Source organism: Heterodontus francisci, chromosome 41 (assembly GCF_036365525.1).
Source record: "Heterodontus francisci isolate sHetFra1 chromosome 41, sHetFra1.hap1, whole genome shotgun sequence".
NCBI lineage: Eukaryota > Metazoa > Chordata > Chondrichthyes > Heterodontiformes > Heterodontidae > Heterodontus > Heterodontus francisci.
The window spans coordinates 8,950,177-8,966,425 of record NC_090411.1 but is presented as its reverse complement, the minus strand read 5'-3'; the positions used below and the strand labels follow the sequence as shown (position 1 = coordinate 8,966,425).

General features: G+C 50.8%; 2 non-coding genes and 1 pseudogene across 2 annotated transcripts; all 3 read right to left on the bottom strand.

Moving 5' to 3' along the window:
- Positions 1-14,107: 14,107 nt before the first annotated feature.
- On the bottom strand, positions 14,108-14,216 carry LOC137354811 (U2 spliceosomal RNA; annotated as a pseudogene).
- Positions 14,217-14,610: 394 nt separating this feature from the next.
- LOC137354076 (U2 spliceosomal RNA) lies at positions 14,611-14,801 on the bottom strand. Its single transcript, XR_010970225.1, has one exon. It is a non-coding gene; the product is annotated as a U2 spliceosomal RNA (small nuclear RNA).
- Positions 14,802-15,187: 386 nt separating this feature from the next.
- On the bottom strand, positions 15,188-15,369 carry LOC137354159 (U2 spliceosomal RNA). Its single transcript, XR_010970304.1, has one exon. It is a non-coding gene; the product is annotated as a U2 spliceosomal RNA (small nuclear RNA).
- Positions 15,370-16,249: the final 880 nt, after the last annotated feature.

The following is a 16,249-nucleotide window of genomic DNA, read 5'->3' as shown; positions in this document are numbered from 1 at the left end:
ATTCAGCAGGGGAATGGGAACCTAAATTGTAGTTCCAGTGTACATGATGTTGAGAGTAGTGAGGTCAGGGATAAGGTTACAAGGACGCAAGAGGGCACTGGCAAGCAAGAACTTGGTTTAAAGTGTGTCTACTTCAACGCCAGGAGCATCCGGAATAAGGTGAGTGAGCTTGCAGCATGGGTTGGTACCTGGGATCTCGATGTTGTGGCCATTTCGGAGACATGGGTAGGGCAGGGGCAGGAATGGATGTTGCAGGTTCCGGGATTTAGATGTTTCAGTAAGAACAGAGAAGATGGTAAAAGAGGGGGGGGGTGTGGCATTGTTAATCAAGGAGAGTATTACGGCGGCAGAAAGGACGTTTGAGGACTCGTCTACTGAGGTAGTATGGGCCGAGGTTAGAAACAGGAGAGGTGAGGTCACCCTGTTGGGAGTTTTCTATAGACCTCCGAATAGTTCCAGCGATGTAGAGGAAAGGATAGCGAAGATGATTCTCGACAGGGGCGAGAGTAACAGGGTAGTTGTTATGGGGGACTTTAACTTTCCAAATATTGACTGGAAATACTATAGTTCGAGTACTTTAGATGGGTCAGTTTTTGTCCAGTGTGTGCAGGAGGGTTTTCTGACACAGTATGTAGACAGGCCAACCAGGGGAGATGCCACATTGGATTTGGTACTAGGTAATGAACCCGGCCAGGTGTTAGATTTAGATGTAGGTGAGCACTTTGGTGATAGTGATCACAATTCGGTTAGGTTTACCTTAGCGATGGGCAGGGACAGGTATATACCGCAGGGCAAGAATTATAGCTGGGGAAAAGGAAATTATGATGCGATTAGGCAAGATTTAGGATGTGTAGGATGGGGAAGGAAACTGCAGGGGATGGGCACAATCGAAATGTGGAGCTTATTCAAGGAGCAGCTACTGCGTGTCCTTGATAAGTATGTACCTGTCAGGCAGGGAGGAAGTTGTCGAGCGAGGGAGCCGTGGTTTACTAAAGAAGTTGAAGCACTTGTCAAGAGGAAGAAGAAGGCTTATGTGAGGATGAGACATGAAGGCTCAGTTAGGGCGCTTGAGAGTTACAAGCTAGCCAGGAACTATCTAAAGGGAGAGCTAAGAAGAGCAAGGAGAGGTCACGAGAAGTCATTGGCGGATAGGATCAAGGAAAACCCTAAGGCTTTCTATAGGTATATCAGGAATAAAAGAATGACTAGAGTTAGATTAGGGCCAATCAAGGATAGAAGTGGCAAGTTGTGTGTGGAATCAGAGGAGATAGGGGAAGCGTTAAATGAATATTTTTCGTCAGTATTTACAGTAGAGAAAGAAAATGTTGTCGAGGAGAATACTGAGATTCAGACTACTAGGCTAGATGGGATTGAGGTTCATAAGGAGGAGGTGTTGCAATTTTGCAAAGTGTGAAAATAGATAAGTCCCCTGGGCCAGATGGGATTTATCCTAGGATTCTCTGGGAAGCCAGAGAGGAGATTGCAGAGCCTTTGTCCTTGATCTTTATGTCGTCATTGTCGACAGGAATAGTGCCGGAAGACTGGAGGATAGCAAATGTTGTCCCCTTGTTCAAGAAGGGGAGTAGAGACAGCCCTGGTAATTATAGACCTGTGAGCCTTACTTCGGTTGTGGGTAAAATGTTGGAAAAGGTTATAAGAGACAGGATTTATAATCATTTTGAAAAGAATAAGTTCATTAGCGATAGTCAGCACGGTTTTGTGACGGGTAGGTCGTGCCTCACAAACCTTATTGAGTTTTTCGAGAAGGTGACCAAACAGGTGGATGAGGGTAAAGCCGTGGATGTGGTGTATATGGATTTCAGTAAGGCGTTTGATAAGGTTCCCCATGGTAGGCTATTGCAGAAAATACGGAAGTATGGGGTTGAAGGTGATTTCGAGCTTTGGATCAGAAATTGGCGAGCTGAAAGAAGACAGAGGGTGGTGGTTGATGGCAAATGTTCATCCTGGAGTTTAGTTACTAGTGGTGTACCGCAAGGATCTGTTTTGGGGCCACTGCTATTTGACATTTTTATAAATTACCTGGAAGAGGGTGTAGAAGGGTGGGTTAGCAAATTTGGTGGAGTTGTGGATAGTGCCGAAGGATGTTGTAGGGTACAGAGGGACATAGATAGGCTGCAGAGCTGGGCTGAGAGATGGCAAATGGAGTTTAATGCGGAAAAGTGCGAGGTGATTCACTTTGGAAGGAGTAACAGGAATGCAGAGTACTGGGCTAATGGGAAGATTCTTGGTAGTGTAGATGAACAGAGAGATCTTGGTGTCCAGGTGCATAAATCCCTGAAGGTTGCTACCCAGGTTAATAGGGCTGTTAAGAAGGCATATGGTATGTTAGCTTTTATTAGTAGGGGGATCGAGTTTCGGAGCCACGAGGTCATGCTGCAGCTGTACAAAACTCTGGTGAGACCGCACCTGGAGTATTGCGTGCAGTTCTGGTCACCGCATTATAGGAAGGATGTGGAAGCTATGGAAAGGGTGCAGAGGAGATTTACTATGATATTGCCTGGTATGGAGGGAAGGTCTTACGAGGAAAGGCTGAGGGACTTGAGGTTGTTTTCGTTGGAGAGAAGGAGGAGGAGAGGTGACTTAATAGAGACATATAAGATAATCAGAGGGTTAGATAGGGTGGATAGTGAGAGTCTTTTTCCTCGGATGGTGATGGCAAACACGAGGGGACATAGCTTTAAGTTGAGGGGTGATAGATATAGGACAGATGTCAGAGGTAGTTTCTTTACTCAGAGAGTAGTAGGGGCGTGTAACGCCCTGCCTGCAACAGTAGTAGACTCGCCAACTTTCAGGGCATTTAAGTGGTCATTGGATAGACATATGGATGAAAATGGAATAGTGTAGGTCAGATGGTTTCACAGGTCGGCGCAACATCGAGGGCCGAAGTGCCTGTACTGCGCTGTAATGTTCTAATGTTCTAAAATGTTCTAAAGCCATCAGGTCCTGGTTTATTAGGTTTAATAGTTTTCCCGGTACCCTTTCCTTGGTGATTGTTTGTTTAAAGTTTCTCCCTCCCTTTCGCCTCTTGATTATCAAGTATCTTTGGGAAGTCTTCTACAGTGATGACGGTGCAAAATACCTGTTTAACGCTTCTGCCAGTTCCTTGTTTTCCATTATTAATTCCCCAGATTCACTCTCTAGAGGACCATCACTTGTTTTAGTTACTCTTCCCTTTATAAATACTTGTAGAAACTTAGTATCTGGTTTTGTTTTCCTCGCTAGCTTTCGCTTCTATTGTAATTTCACCCTCACCATTTTTTTAATCATCCTTTGCTGGTTCTTATCTGTCCAAACTTCTGACTTGCCACTAATCTTTGCAGAATTGTGCAGTGTTTCTTCCAATTTGATACTATCCTTAACTTCCTTATTTAGCCACAATGAGGCATCCTTCTCAGTCTTTCTCACTGGGATAAATCTTTGAGAGTTATTAAATATCTCCTTAAAAGTCTGCCACTGCATCTCTACTGGGTGATACAAGAATGTTGAAGGGCTGAAAACAAAATCGTCTTCACTAACGTGCGTTGCTTTTACTGTGTGAATGAAGTGTGCCAGCATGTACCGATCTTGGCTCCTTCCATTATATCATTGGCCTTTCAGAACTGCCAATGTATGGAGTAACATCATTGCTATGCCAGTATCACTCATGTGCATCTCCACGGATGTAGTAATATGGACAATAGCTCAGTAGTCTGCTGCCAGTAATGTTGGACACAAAGGTGTTGCAGATGCAGACTGCTGCACAACAGGTGAACGAGGGTGCTGTGTGGCATGCAGAGCCCACAGTGGTTCCTATAGCATGAAGAACCCTGCTGTGCATTCCTAGCTCACTGCTCGCCCTGCATGCGGTGCCTGGATGCTCTCTGTCCTCCCTTGTGCCTTTCCTGCTGTAAGTCCTCAGCATCCTCATCATCTGAGGATGAGTCCTGCTCATGTCTCTGCTCATCCTGCAAGCCCTTCCCCCTATTGAGTGTGTAGTTGTGCAGAGCACAGCAGACAGCAACAATGCGAGCTACCCTTTCCAGCTTGTACTGCAGGGCACCACCTGATCTATCCAGGCAGCGGAATCACATTTTCAGCATGCCGATCGCCTGCTCAGTGATGGCTCTTGTCGCTCTGTGGCTGGCGTTGTATCTCTCTTCTGCAGTGGTGGGGTTTTTTATTGGTGTCAGGGGCCATGTATGCAAGGCGGAGCCCTTGTCTCCAAGAAGCCGCCCCTCCATCTGAGCCATTTCATTGAACAGCAATGGCAGCTGGGACTGGCGCAGGATGAAGGCATCATGGCAGCTGCCTGGAAAGCGGGCACAGATTTGCATGAATCGTTTCTGGTGATCACATGCAAGCTGCACATTGAGTGGAAGCCTTTATGATTTAGATATTCAGCTGGTCGCCCGTCGGGAGCCTTGATGGCCACATAGGTGCAATCTGTAACCCCTTGTACCTGTGGGAATTCAGCATTGGAGATGACACCGGTGGCCCTCTGGGCTTGGCTTTCAGGGTCTGTCATGAAACGGATATAGTCACCAGCCATCTGGTACCGGGCATCGGTGACCTCCCTGATGCAATGGTGAACTGCTGACTGTGTGACCCCAAAAAGGTCTCCGGAGAGCCCCTGAAATGATGCAGAGGTGTAAAAATTGAGAGCCTCTGTCACCGAGAGTGCCACAGGCACAGGATGTCCCCTGAAGCCCCTGGGCTGCAGGTCGTCATTCAGCAGGGCGCAGAGATATGTCACTGCCTCTCTTGACATCCGCTGTCATCTCTGACACTGGCACTCTGACATCTACAGGTATGTCATGCGGGATCTGTAGATGTCCGGTGATTTGTAGTGGCGAGCTCTCCTTGGGTGCTGCTGTTCGTGACCGAGACGGGCCTCTGTGTGGGCTACAACTGCGGTACATATGGATCCTCTCAAGAAGCATATCAATTAATATCGGGTGAACCATCCCCATCGTCAAGTTGCAATTCAACTCAGTTCCTTCAATTCTTCCAAGGTTCCTGACAGGGCAGAGAATGATGTTGAGTGGTACATCAGGTGCTTTCGTGTAGCAGTTATGTGGCATGGCATTGCCCATCTTAGCTCCCACTAAGAATGGCACCACATGGCCACATAAAGATTGCACAAGTTGCATCGATTGGCCCACAAGGCATATAAGCTTCACACGCTTAACATCTCTGGCACTCTCTCCATATACAGGGTGCCTTGAGAGCTATTGTTCCTTCATTAACAGGCAATCAATGGCACAGAGCTGCCAACCTTTCCGGAGGGCAGAATCATAATGGCTCCCAACACCTCTTCAGTGAGACCCCTGAAGATCTGAACTTGCCTTCGCTGGTGAAAACATCTGACTCCGATGTCCCGTCGGCTTTTCTGTTCGTGAATGGGACGGCACATGACTGCCGCCCGTTCACTGTAAAATGCTGAAGTGTACATCGAGAGGGAGCAGGCTGCGCAATCGGGAGAGGTAAGTAGTGTTTTGAATATGGTAATTGGGGTGCTGCCGTCGAGGGGTGGGAGTTGCCCGCACTGAGGTCCCCCCGGTCGACGGTAACGTGGTGGGCCCTTCTCGACGTTGGGGTTCGAGGTGGGCTTCTCCAGGCAGAATTTTACCGGTTCCCGCACAGTGACCCGCGGTGTTGAGGGGCTGGTAAAATTCAGCCCCATATCTCCAGCACCTTCAGATAGCCTGACCTGACGGCGAACAGAACAAAGGATTCATCGGCCCAGTTCCCAAAGAACATAGCCTCGTTCTTGCCGTGATTTACTTTGGCTCCCAGCGCCAGTTCAAACTGGTTGCAGATGCTCATCGGCCTGTGACCGGAGTGCCTCCGCTGCCTGGGATTGTCACCTACTAATGCCAACATTCTTCCTGATGGAATCAGGTTCCATACAGCAAACAAATAAGACGGGAGAGAGGACCACCCTGTCTGACTCAAGATTTGATTGGGAAACTTTGATTCCCATCCATTGATTGAGAATGCGTTCCTGATGTTTATGTGGAGCAGATGGATCCAATTGTGGATTTCCTCCCAAACCCCATTTTGGAGAGCACGTCCATTATGTATGTGTGTAATATTCTGTCTAAAGTCGTCTTCTGGTCCAAGCTGATGAGGCAGGTGTCCACCTCCCTGTCCTGGACATAGGTGACGAATCCTTGAGTAGTGCGAGACTATCGGAGATCTTCCTGCCGGGTACAGTACAGGTCTGTTCGGGGTGAATCACCAACTCCAGAGCAGATTTGACCCGATTGGCGATGACCATGGGCAGAATTTTGTCGTTCACATTCAGGAGTGAGATGAGCCGCCAATTTCTGATTTCCTCCCTCTCCCTCTTCGCTTGGAGATGAGGATGGTGATGCCTTTCCTCATGGATTCTGACATGCTGCTGGCCAGAAGCATACTCTCATACACTTCCAGCAGGTCTGGGCCGATCCAGTCCCACAGAGTCGAATACAAGTAGGCCAGTAAGCTGTGACTTCCAGGAGTTTTTCTGCATCTCGACCTGATGGCCTTTGTCAGTTCGTCAAGAGTTAGCAGTTTGTGCAGACTCTGCCGTTTTTTGTCATCTATGACCTCTGTGATAGAGAACAGGAAGGACTGGGAGGCTGTGCTGTCTTGGGCTTCACGTTGTACAGCCCAGCATTAAAAGATTTACTGATCCTCAGTATGTTAGGCTGCCATGATGTTACCGAGCCGTCCTCTTCCTTCAGACTGCTGATCACAGAGCTCTCTCTGTGTACCTTTCGGAAGAAAAAGCGCAAGCACGTCTCATCCTGCTCAACGGAGCGGACTCTGGATTGGAAGATGATCTTGGAAGCCTCTACAGTAAACAATGAGGCCTGCTGGCTCTTCACCTATTGGAGATTCTCCTTAACCTTGACTCCCATCGACTGCAGCAGGAGCAAATTCTGTTCTGGACATTTCCCTCTGCCTTTCGCCCTCTGAACATCTTTGAGGTGTTACGGTCAGATGAGGAGGGGTTGAAGGGCTTCCCTCTTTTCCCTCTCGTTTGACGAACAGGTTTAATTCTTTTTTTAAAGTGGATGTACTGGCCAATTCTGTAGGTGTTTGGTTCTTATTATAACATGTAAATAATCCGACAGGTTTTCTTGAGTTTAACGAAGAAAGAGGTTCACTTTATTGTATTTAAACCGAACTAAGTGAAATAATAAACTACGCTCCAACATACTTTTTTCTCTCTCACTCTCTTCCCCCTCTCACACTCTCGGTTCACACACAAATAGATTCAAGTGGAAAGGGTAGATTGGTCGAGTCCATAGAAAAGAAGAGGTGGACATTCTGTGGACTTTGATTCAGCTGGCTTCTAGCTGAATTCAGTGGTCCTGAGACTTTCAGCTTGAAGAGACAGATGGCAGTTTCGGTGGGTCTCATGGAGACAGCGGTGCAGATTATTTCCACCAAAGGGTTTCTGGTTATAACCGGAGTATGCAGAGGTGGTCAGTCAGCAGGCAGGGTTCGAAACTTGCAAGCTGGAATGGAGAGAGAGAGAAAGGAGGTGCGCCTACTTGGGACTGCACGTGTCGGAGTCCAGATGCTTGTCGGCCTGCTGCAGAGAAATGCCAGCGTAAAAAACAGATGTGGTGGCGGGGGAGAGGAGGGGGGTTGGTGTTGGTTGTGGTGGGTTGTCATATGACAGTCACCCAATGACTCAAGCGTGGTCGTCTTGATGTTTCGCTGAGGGAACAGGCAGTTTTCTTGAAATTCCTGGACCTTGGTTTTTGCTGGGATGGACCAGTCTCTTCCTCTCCAACCTCACTGGCCTTGCTGTTGCCATCTTAAGCTGCAAGCAAAGTCACCTTTTATCTGTTACTTTATTAATTTCTTTAAATTCAGGTCTGCAGTCAATGGATTAAAAGAAAAATATCATTCAACGTAGCAGGTTGGTGTGTTAATGTTCACCTTGATCACTTCTTACCAGTGTGTCAGGGACTCAGGAATTTTACGGTTCTCCAACCTTTGTAATCCATTTTGAATTCCTCAATGTTCTCAGTTTCACGTTCAGCTTCCATGTCGCCTGGCAACCCTCTGGTCATTCTGTAGGTGACAGGCAGTGGTCAGAGAAGAACATTGGCCTGATGTTGGTTGATCTGATCGTGAACGCTCGGGGCACAAACAGGAAGTGAATCCTGGAATGGGCAGACCCGTCCAGTCTTGACCAGGTGTATCTACACTGGGCTCCGTTTGCAGGGTTGCTGAAGACGTTGTGCAGTTTAGCATCTTTTACTGTTTCCATCAGGAGTCTGGATGTGGCGTCCATTTGACTGTCGGCGTTGCTGGATCATCCAGCTGCATCGATGATGCAGTTGAAGTCACTGCCGAGAATAACCAGCCTAGATGTCACCAGCAGCAATGGGAGCTGCTGGAAGACGGTCAGTCGCTCGCTGCTTCGAACCAGGGCGTACGCGTGGATTAACCGGAGCGAAGCATTTTTGTACATTACCTTTGCTGCAAGGAGGCGACCGCCCACCACCTCCTTAACTTCGGAGATGAAGTTGCCTCCGCGCAGCAGAAAACCCAGGCTGGAGGAACGGGAATGATTCTCCCCGACCCAGTTGTGCAAAATGGGCTCATGGTAAATCAGCAGCCTGTTTTTCATCAGGCTTAATTTTCTTTTCCTTTGACGCTAAGATGCACTTTGTGGGATGGATGTGACGTCTGTGCACAGGAGTGAATTGAACCCAATTTCTCAGCAGCATTCAATACAGTTCATTTACAATCATTTACCATGAAAGAATTTTAAAAAAAAGCACAGCCAGGACTTCTGATCCAGCTCACTATCTAATGGCTGCAAAGCAAAATATGGTTGATCTTTTGGAATTGAAGATCCTCCTGATTTCAGCTCTCCCAGTTTTTTTTAATTTCCAAAATATACTTTATTCATAAAAATCTGTAAAAATTACATTGCCAAACAGTTTCAAAACAGCACCAAAAAATACAAACATTGCAAGGGAGATCAGTTTCCTTCAATACTGTCATGAGTTTCTTCCCAACCCTTCCATTTCACTATTGTCATGCCAATTACAGTTTTACATTTACAGCAAATGAAAATGTTAACGATACAGTTCGAGGTGTTTCCCATGGATCCAGCCCCTCAGTCCAGCTTGGTGGGGAAACCTTACACTGTGGTCTTTCCCCATTGAGCCTTTGCTGCGGCTGCCCCAAGCTTTAGTGCGTCCCTCAGCACGTAGTCCTGGACCTTGGAATGTGCCAGTCTGCAACATTCGGTGGTGGACAACTCTTTGCGCTGGAAGACCAGCAAGTTTCGGGCAGACCAAAGGGCGTCTTTCACCGAATTGATAGTCCTCCAGCAGCAGTTGATGTTTGTCTCGGTGTGCGTCCCTGGGAACAGCCCGTAGAGCACAGACTCCTGTGTTACAGAGCTGCTTGGGATGAACCTTGACAAAACCCACTGCATCTCTTTCCACACCTGCTTTGCAAAGGCACATTCCAGGAGGAGGTGGGCGACCGTCTCTTCCCCACCACAGCCAACGCGGGGGCACTGTGCGGAGGGGGCGAGACTTCGGGTGTGCATGAAGGATCTGACGGGGAGGGCCCTTCTCACCACCAGCCAAGCTACGTCTTGGTGCTTGTTTGAAAGTTCTGGTGATGAGGCATTCCGCCAAATGACTTTGGCGGTCTGCTCGGGGAACCATCCGACAGGATCCACCGTTTCCTTTTCCCGTAGGGCCTTGAGGACATTCCGTGCAGACCACTGCCTGATGGACCGGTGGTCAAAGGTGTTTTTCCGCAGAAACTGCTCCACGAAGGATAGGTGGTACGGCGCCGCCCAACTGCACGGAGCGTTCCGCGGCAATCTGAACAGGCCCATCCTTCGCAACACCGGGGACAGATAGAACCTCAGCACGTAGTGACACTTGGAGCTTGCGTACTGGGGATCTACACATAGCTTGATGCAGCCGCACACGAAGGTGGTCATCAGGATGAGGGCCACGTTGGGTACATTTTTCCCGCCCATGTCCAGAGATTTGAACATCGTGTCCCTCCGGACCCGGTCCATTTTAGATCCCCAGACGAAGCGGAAAATGGCTCGGGTGACTGCCACGGCGCAGGAGTGGGGTATGGGCCAGACCTGCGCCACGTAGAGCAACAACGTGAGCGCCTCGCACCTGATGACCAGGTTCTTACCCACAATGGAGAGAGATCGCTGCCCCCACATGCCCAACTTTTGTCGTACCTTGGCTACTCGCTCCTCCCATGTTTTGGTGCACGCCCCGGCACTTCCGAACCATATCCCCAGCACCTTCAGGTAATCTGACCTGACGGTGAAGGGGACAAAGGATCGGTCAGCCCAGTTCCCAAAGAACATGGCCTCGCTCTTGCCTTGGTTAACTTTGGCTCCCGAGGCCAGTTCGAACTGGTCGCAGATGCTCATCAGTCTGCGCACGGACAGCGGATCCGAGCAGAAGACGGCGACGTCATCCATGTACAGGGAGGTTTTGACCTGAGTGCCTCCGCTGCCTGGGATTGTCACCCCTCTTATGCTCGCATCCTTCCTAATAGACTCAGCAAAGGGTTCAATACAGCAAACAAACAAGACCGGGGACAGAGGACAGCCCTGTCTGACTCCAGATTTGATCGGGAAACTTTCAGATTCCCACCCGTTGATTGACACTGCGCTACTGATGTTTGTGTAGAGCAGTTGGATCCAATTGCAGATTCCCTCCCCAAACCCCATTTTGGAAAGCACGTCCATCATGTAGGTGTGCGATATCCTGTCAAAAGCCTTCTCCTGGTCCAGGCTGATGAGGCAGGTGTCCACCCTCCTGTCCCGTACGTAGGCGATCGTATCCCTGAGTAGCGCGAGGCTATCAGAGATCTTCCTGCCGGGTACAGTACAGGTCTGATCGGGGTGAATCACCAGCTCCAGAGCAGACTTGACTCGACTGGCTATGACTTTGGACAGAATCTTGTAATCAACATTAAGCAGTGAGATGGGCCGCCAATTTCTGATTTCTACCCTCTCCCCCTTCTGCTTGTAAATGAGGGTGATGATGCCTTTTCTCATGGATTCTGACATGCTACCGGCCAGGAGCATACTCTCGTATACTTCCAGCAGGTCCGGGCCGACCCAGTCCCACAGGGCCGAGTACAACTCGAACGGTAAGCCGTCGCTCCCGGGGGTTTTACTCGTCTCGAAAGACTCGACGGCCTTTGTCAGCTCGTCCAGAATTATCGGCTTGTCCAGTCTCTCCCTCCTGCTGTCATCCAGGACCTCTGTGATAGATGACAGGAAGGACTGGGAGGCTCTGCTGTCTGTGGGCTTCGCGTCATACAGCCCAGCATAAAAGGATTTGCTGATCCTTAGTATGTCAGACTGCGAAGACGTTACCGAGCCATCTTCTTCCTTCAGGCTGCTGATAACAGAGCTCTCTCTGTGTACCTTTTGGAAGAAGTAACGCGAGCACGTCTCATCCTGCTCGATGGAGCGGGCTCTGGACCGGAAGATGATCTTGGAGGCCTCCTTGGCAAAGAGCGAGGCCTGCTGGCTCTTCACCTCTTGGAGGTCCTCCTTGACCTCGACCCCCATTGACTGCAACCGGAGTAGATTTAGCATAATTGTCTGGAGTCGGGACAGTTCCCTCTGTCTCTCTCTCGCCTTCTGAACACCTTTGTGGATGAAGAACCTCTTGATGTTCTCCTTCATCGCTTCCCACCAGTGAACTGGAGACTCAAAGAGAGGTTTCACGGTCCTCCAACCATTGTAATCCCTTTTGAGTTCCTCAACGTTCTCTGGGGTCAGCAGTGTCGCATTGAGCTTCCACGTCCCTCTGCCAACCCGCTGGTCGTCCTGTAAGTGACAGTCGGCCAGTAAGAGGCAGTGGTCGGAGAAGAACACCGGCTTGACGTCGGTGGATCCGACCGTGACAGCACGGGACACAAACAGGAAGTCAATCCTGGAACGGGCAGACCCGTCCGATCTTGACCATGTGTATCTGCGCTGCGCTGCGCTCCGTCTGCAGGTTTGCTGAAGACGTCGTGCAGTTTGGCATCCTTAACTGTTTCTATTAGGAATCTGGACGTAGTGTCCAGTTTCCTGTCGTCACTGCCGGATCGTCCAGCCGCATCGATGATGCAGTTGAAGTCACCGCCTAGGATGACCGGCCTGGACGTCGCCAGCAGCAGTGGGAGCTGCTGGAAGACGGTCAGCCGCTCGCTGCGTTGTACCGGGGCGTACACGTTGATCAACCGGAGCGGAGCGTTGTTGTACATCACGTCTGCTACGAGGAGGCGGCCGCCCACCACCTCCTTAACTTCGGAGATGGTGAAGTTACCTCCCCGCAGCAGAATACCCAGGCCGGAGGAACGGCAGTCATTACCCCCCGGCCAGATCGATGGCCCGTGGGACCACCATCGCGACCACTGCCTGTAGGTGCTGAGGTGTGGTATTCCACACTCCTGCAGAAACAGTAGGTCAGCTTTGACCTTGGCAAGGTAATCCAAGGTTGAAACACATCGCGTAGTAGATTTAATGCTACGCACATTAATGGAAGCAATTCTTACACCCATTTTTTACTAAAAATTAGTTGTTGCTTCCCATACCATTTGTCCTCGCTAGTCCCAGTCCTTCCCCTTCGGGATGTTCCTGCATACCCATCGTATGCGCAAGCAGTTTCACGTTGGTTGGGCTCAGAAACCCCTCCTGATTTTTCATGCAGGGTTTGTGCCGCTCGGGTGACATCGGGGGGGTCTTGTAGGCAGAGAGGATTGGGTTGTCCTCAGCTGCTTCCATCTGTTCCTCCTCGAAAACATCACAGCTCCCGGTCTCCCGGAGCTCAGGTGCGCCAGACGTGTCTTTGCTCCCGGTGTCGCAGAGCTGAGATGCGTTGGCCACTTCGTTACGTGTGGGGCATTGGGGTTGGGGCACGCTGGGCCCATCACAGCTTCCAGTGCCCGGGGGCTGGGATGCTTTATCATCCATCTCGGAGTTCTGCCGCCTCTTTTGAAGGGGCTGTCGTTCCAGCATTTCCCCGTCCAGTGAAGAGGAGTTGTTGCAGTCTGATTCAGAAGAGAGCCTCCTCTTGCCACTGGTTTGGGTGGTGGCTTTGGGATGTTTTTTCTTTGTGGTTTTCCTCTGGACCACTTGCCACTGACCTGTTTGTCCATCTGCTGCCTCCTCCTCCATTGATTCTGTCTGTGGAGGAGGGGTTTCCGGGCGCTGGGTAGGTGCTGGGTCGTTGGTTTCAGCCGCCTCCCCTTCCTTCTCAGGTTGAAGTTCCTCACTGCGGAGAAGGTTGCTGGTCTCCTTTCTAACAGCGGACGCCTTCGTCGAACCTTCTCCCGGCCTTTCCTTGGACCTTGCCGCCTGAGCACAGCTGAGGCAATGTTTTGGACAAGTCTTGTAGAGATGGCCTGCCGCACCGCACAAGTTGCAACACTTAGTCTGCTTACAGTCCTTGGTCTGATGGCCTTCCTCCTTGCAGTTCTTGCAAACAACTGCGCTGCAGTTGGCTGTCATGTGGCCAGATTTGCCACAGGTGCGGCAAACTCTGGGCTGCCCAACCTAGACCAAGAAGCCTCGACTTCCCCCGATAGCGAAGCTGGAGGGAGGGTGGATGATGGCTCCACTGGGATCTACCTTCAAGGTCACCTTGACCTGCCGCTTGCTGGTCCAGATGCCAAAGGGGTCCTTGACATCAGTGCTGCTGCCGGCCACTTCGACGTACCTGGCGAGAAAGGTGAGTACATCCACCACCGGAACATGGGGGTTGTAGAGGTGAATCGTCACCACCCGGTCCCGTTGTGACGGAAGCGTGAAGAGCGGCTCCGCTGTGAGGATCGACAGTGGCGCCCGGTTCCCTTTAACACCTTCAGGAGCTTGATACATCCAGCCACGTTCCGGAACGTCACGTCGAAGTATCCACTGCTGGGGAAATCCTGCAGGCAGAAGACGTCCGTCGCTTGAAATCCGCAGCAATCGAACAGAATTTTCTTGATGAAGAAGGTGCGATCGACCGGTGCATCTCCTTCCTTGTCCTTTACGACCACCCGAAAGGTGTTGCGCACTCCCTGGCCCGAAGCTCGAAAATTGGTTATAGCCATTTTACTCAAAGCTTCCCCAGGATCAAAAGACAACGATCATGGTCTCTTCTCAATCAAATGAGCACTGATAAGAACAGATACTACATTTGATCTTAGCCAAAAGGCCGAGAACCGATGGCCGTAAAACTGCGTTTGCTGCGCGCGTCAGGCCCGGCGTGCGGCCTCGACGTCAAAGTAGCCGCCGGGTGGGCGAGCCTCGGGCGAAAGAGGCGACGGCGGGCGGTCTTTGAGCCAGAGCTCCTTTTGTTGCCGGGCCTTGCAAGCAGAAAGGAAAGCACGCGTGCATGCCACGCGCAGCCATTCCTTGCGCTTCTGCGCGAGGCATTGCGCAGGCAAAAAGACACGCGCGCGCGCGCGCTGGGCAGCAAAGGGCGGCCTGCAACTGCGGGGCAATCCAACAGGGGGCAGCGTAGCGCCCACGGAAAACTGCAGCAAAGTCAGCCGAGCAGCAGCGCCGTCACTATTGCGAATTCTATTTTTCAGCAGGGGTCTCGCCCCCATGGAGTGGGGGGAAGCTGCACCGCTCCTGCAAACACTGCAATACCAGGTGGATGCATGGAGTGGACGGGGCAAGCCCCTGTTCCATCTCCCTGTCCCAAAAATCAATTTAATATTTGGTCCCCAGATAGGGGACGCATCAGATATTAAACTGATAAGAACAGATACTACACTTGATCTTAGCCAAAAGGCCGAGAAGCGATGGCCGTAAAACTGCGTTTGCTGCGCGCGTCAGGCCCGGCGTGCGGCCTCTACCTCAAAGTAGCCGCCGGGTGGGCGAGCCTAGGGCGAAAGAGGCGACGGCGGGCGGTCTTTGAGCCAGAGCTCCTTTTGTTGCCGGGCCTTGCAAGCAGAAAGGAAAGCACGCGTGCATGCCACACGCAGCCATTCCTTGCGCTTCTTCGCGAGGCATTGCGCAGGAAAAAAGACACGCGCGCGCTGGGCAGCAAAGGGCGGCCTGCAACTGCGGGGCAATCCAACAGGGGGCAGCGTAGCGCCCACGGAAAACTGCAGCAAAGTCAGCCGAGCAGCAGCGCCGTCACGATTGCGAATTCTATTTTTCAGCAGGGGTCTCGCCCCCATGGAGGGGGAAAGCTGCACCGCTCCTGGAAACACTGCAATACCAGGTGGATGCATGGGGTGGACGGGGCAAGCCCCTGTTCCATCTCCCTGTCCCAAAAATCAATTTCATATTTGGTCCCCAGATAGGGGACGTATCAGATATTAAACTGATAAGAACAGATACTACTTTTTTTTTTATTTCCAAAATATACTTTATTCATAAAAATCTGTAAAAATTACATTGCCAAACAGTTTCCAAACAGCACCAAAAAATACAAACATTGCAAGGGAGATCAGTTTCCTTCAATACTGTCATGAGTTTCTTCCCAACCCTTCCGTTTCTCAATTGTCATGTCAATTACAGTTTTACATTTACAGCAATTCAGAATATTAACGATACAGTTCGAGGGGTTTCCCATGGATCCAGCCCCTCAGTCTAGCTTGGTGGGGGAACCTTACACTGTGGTCTTTCCCCATTGAGCCTTTGCTGCGGCTGCCCCAAGCTTTAGTGCGTCCCTCAGCACGTAGTCCTGGACCTTGGAATGTGCCAGTCTGCAACATTCGGTGGTGGACAACTCTTTGCGCTGGAAGACCAGCAAGTTTCGGGCAGACCAAAGGGCGTCTTTCACCGAATTGATAGTCCTCCAGCAGCAGTTGATGTTTGTCTCGGTGTGCGTCCCTGGGAACAGCCCGTAGAGCACAGACTCCTGTGTTACAGAGCTGCTTGGGATGAACCTTGACAAAAACCACTGCATCTCTTTCCACACCTGCTTTGCAAAGGCACATTCCAGGAGGAGGTGGGCGACCGTCTCTTCCCCACCACAGCCAACGCGGGGGCACTGTGCGGAGGGGGCGAGACTTCGGGTGTGCATGAAGGATCTGACGGGGAGGGCCCTTCTCACCACCAGCCAAGCTACGTCTTGGTGCTTGTTTGAAAGTTCTGGTGATGAGGCATTCCGCCAAATGACTTTGACGGTCTGCTCGGGGAACCATCCGACAGGATCCACCGTTTCCTTTTCCCGTAGGGCCTTGAGGACATTCCGTGCAGACCACTGCCTGATGGACCGGTGGTCAAAGGTGTTTTTCCGCA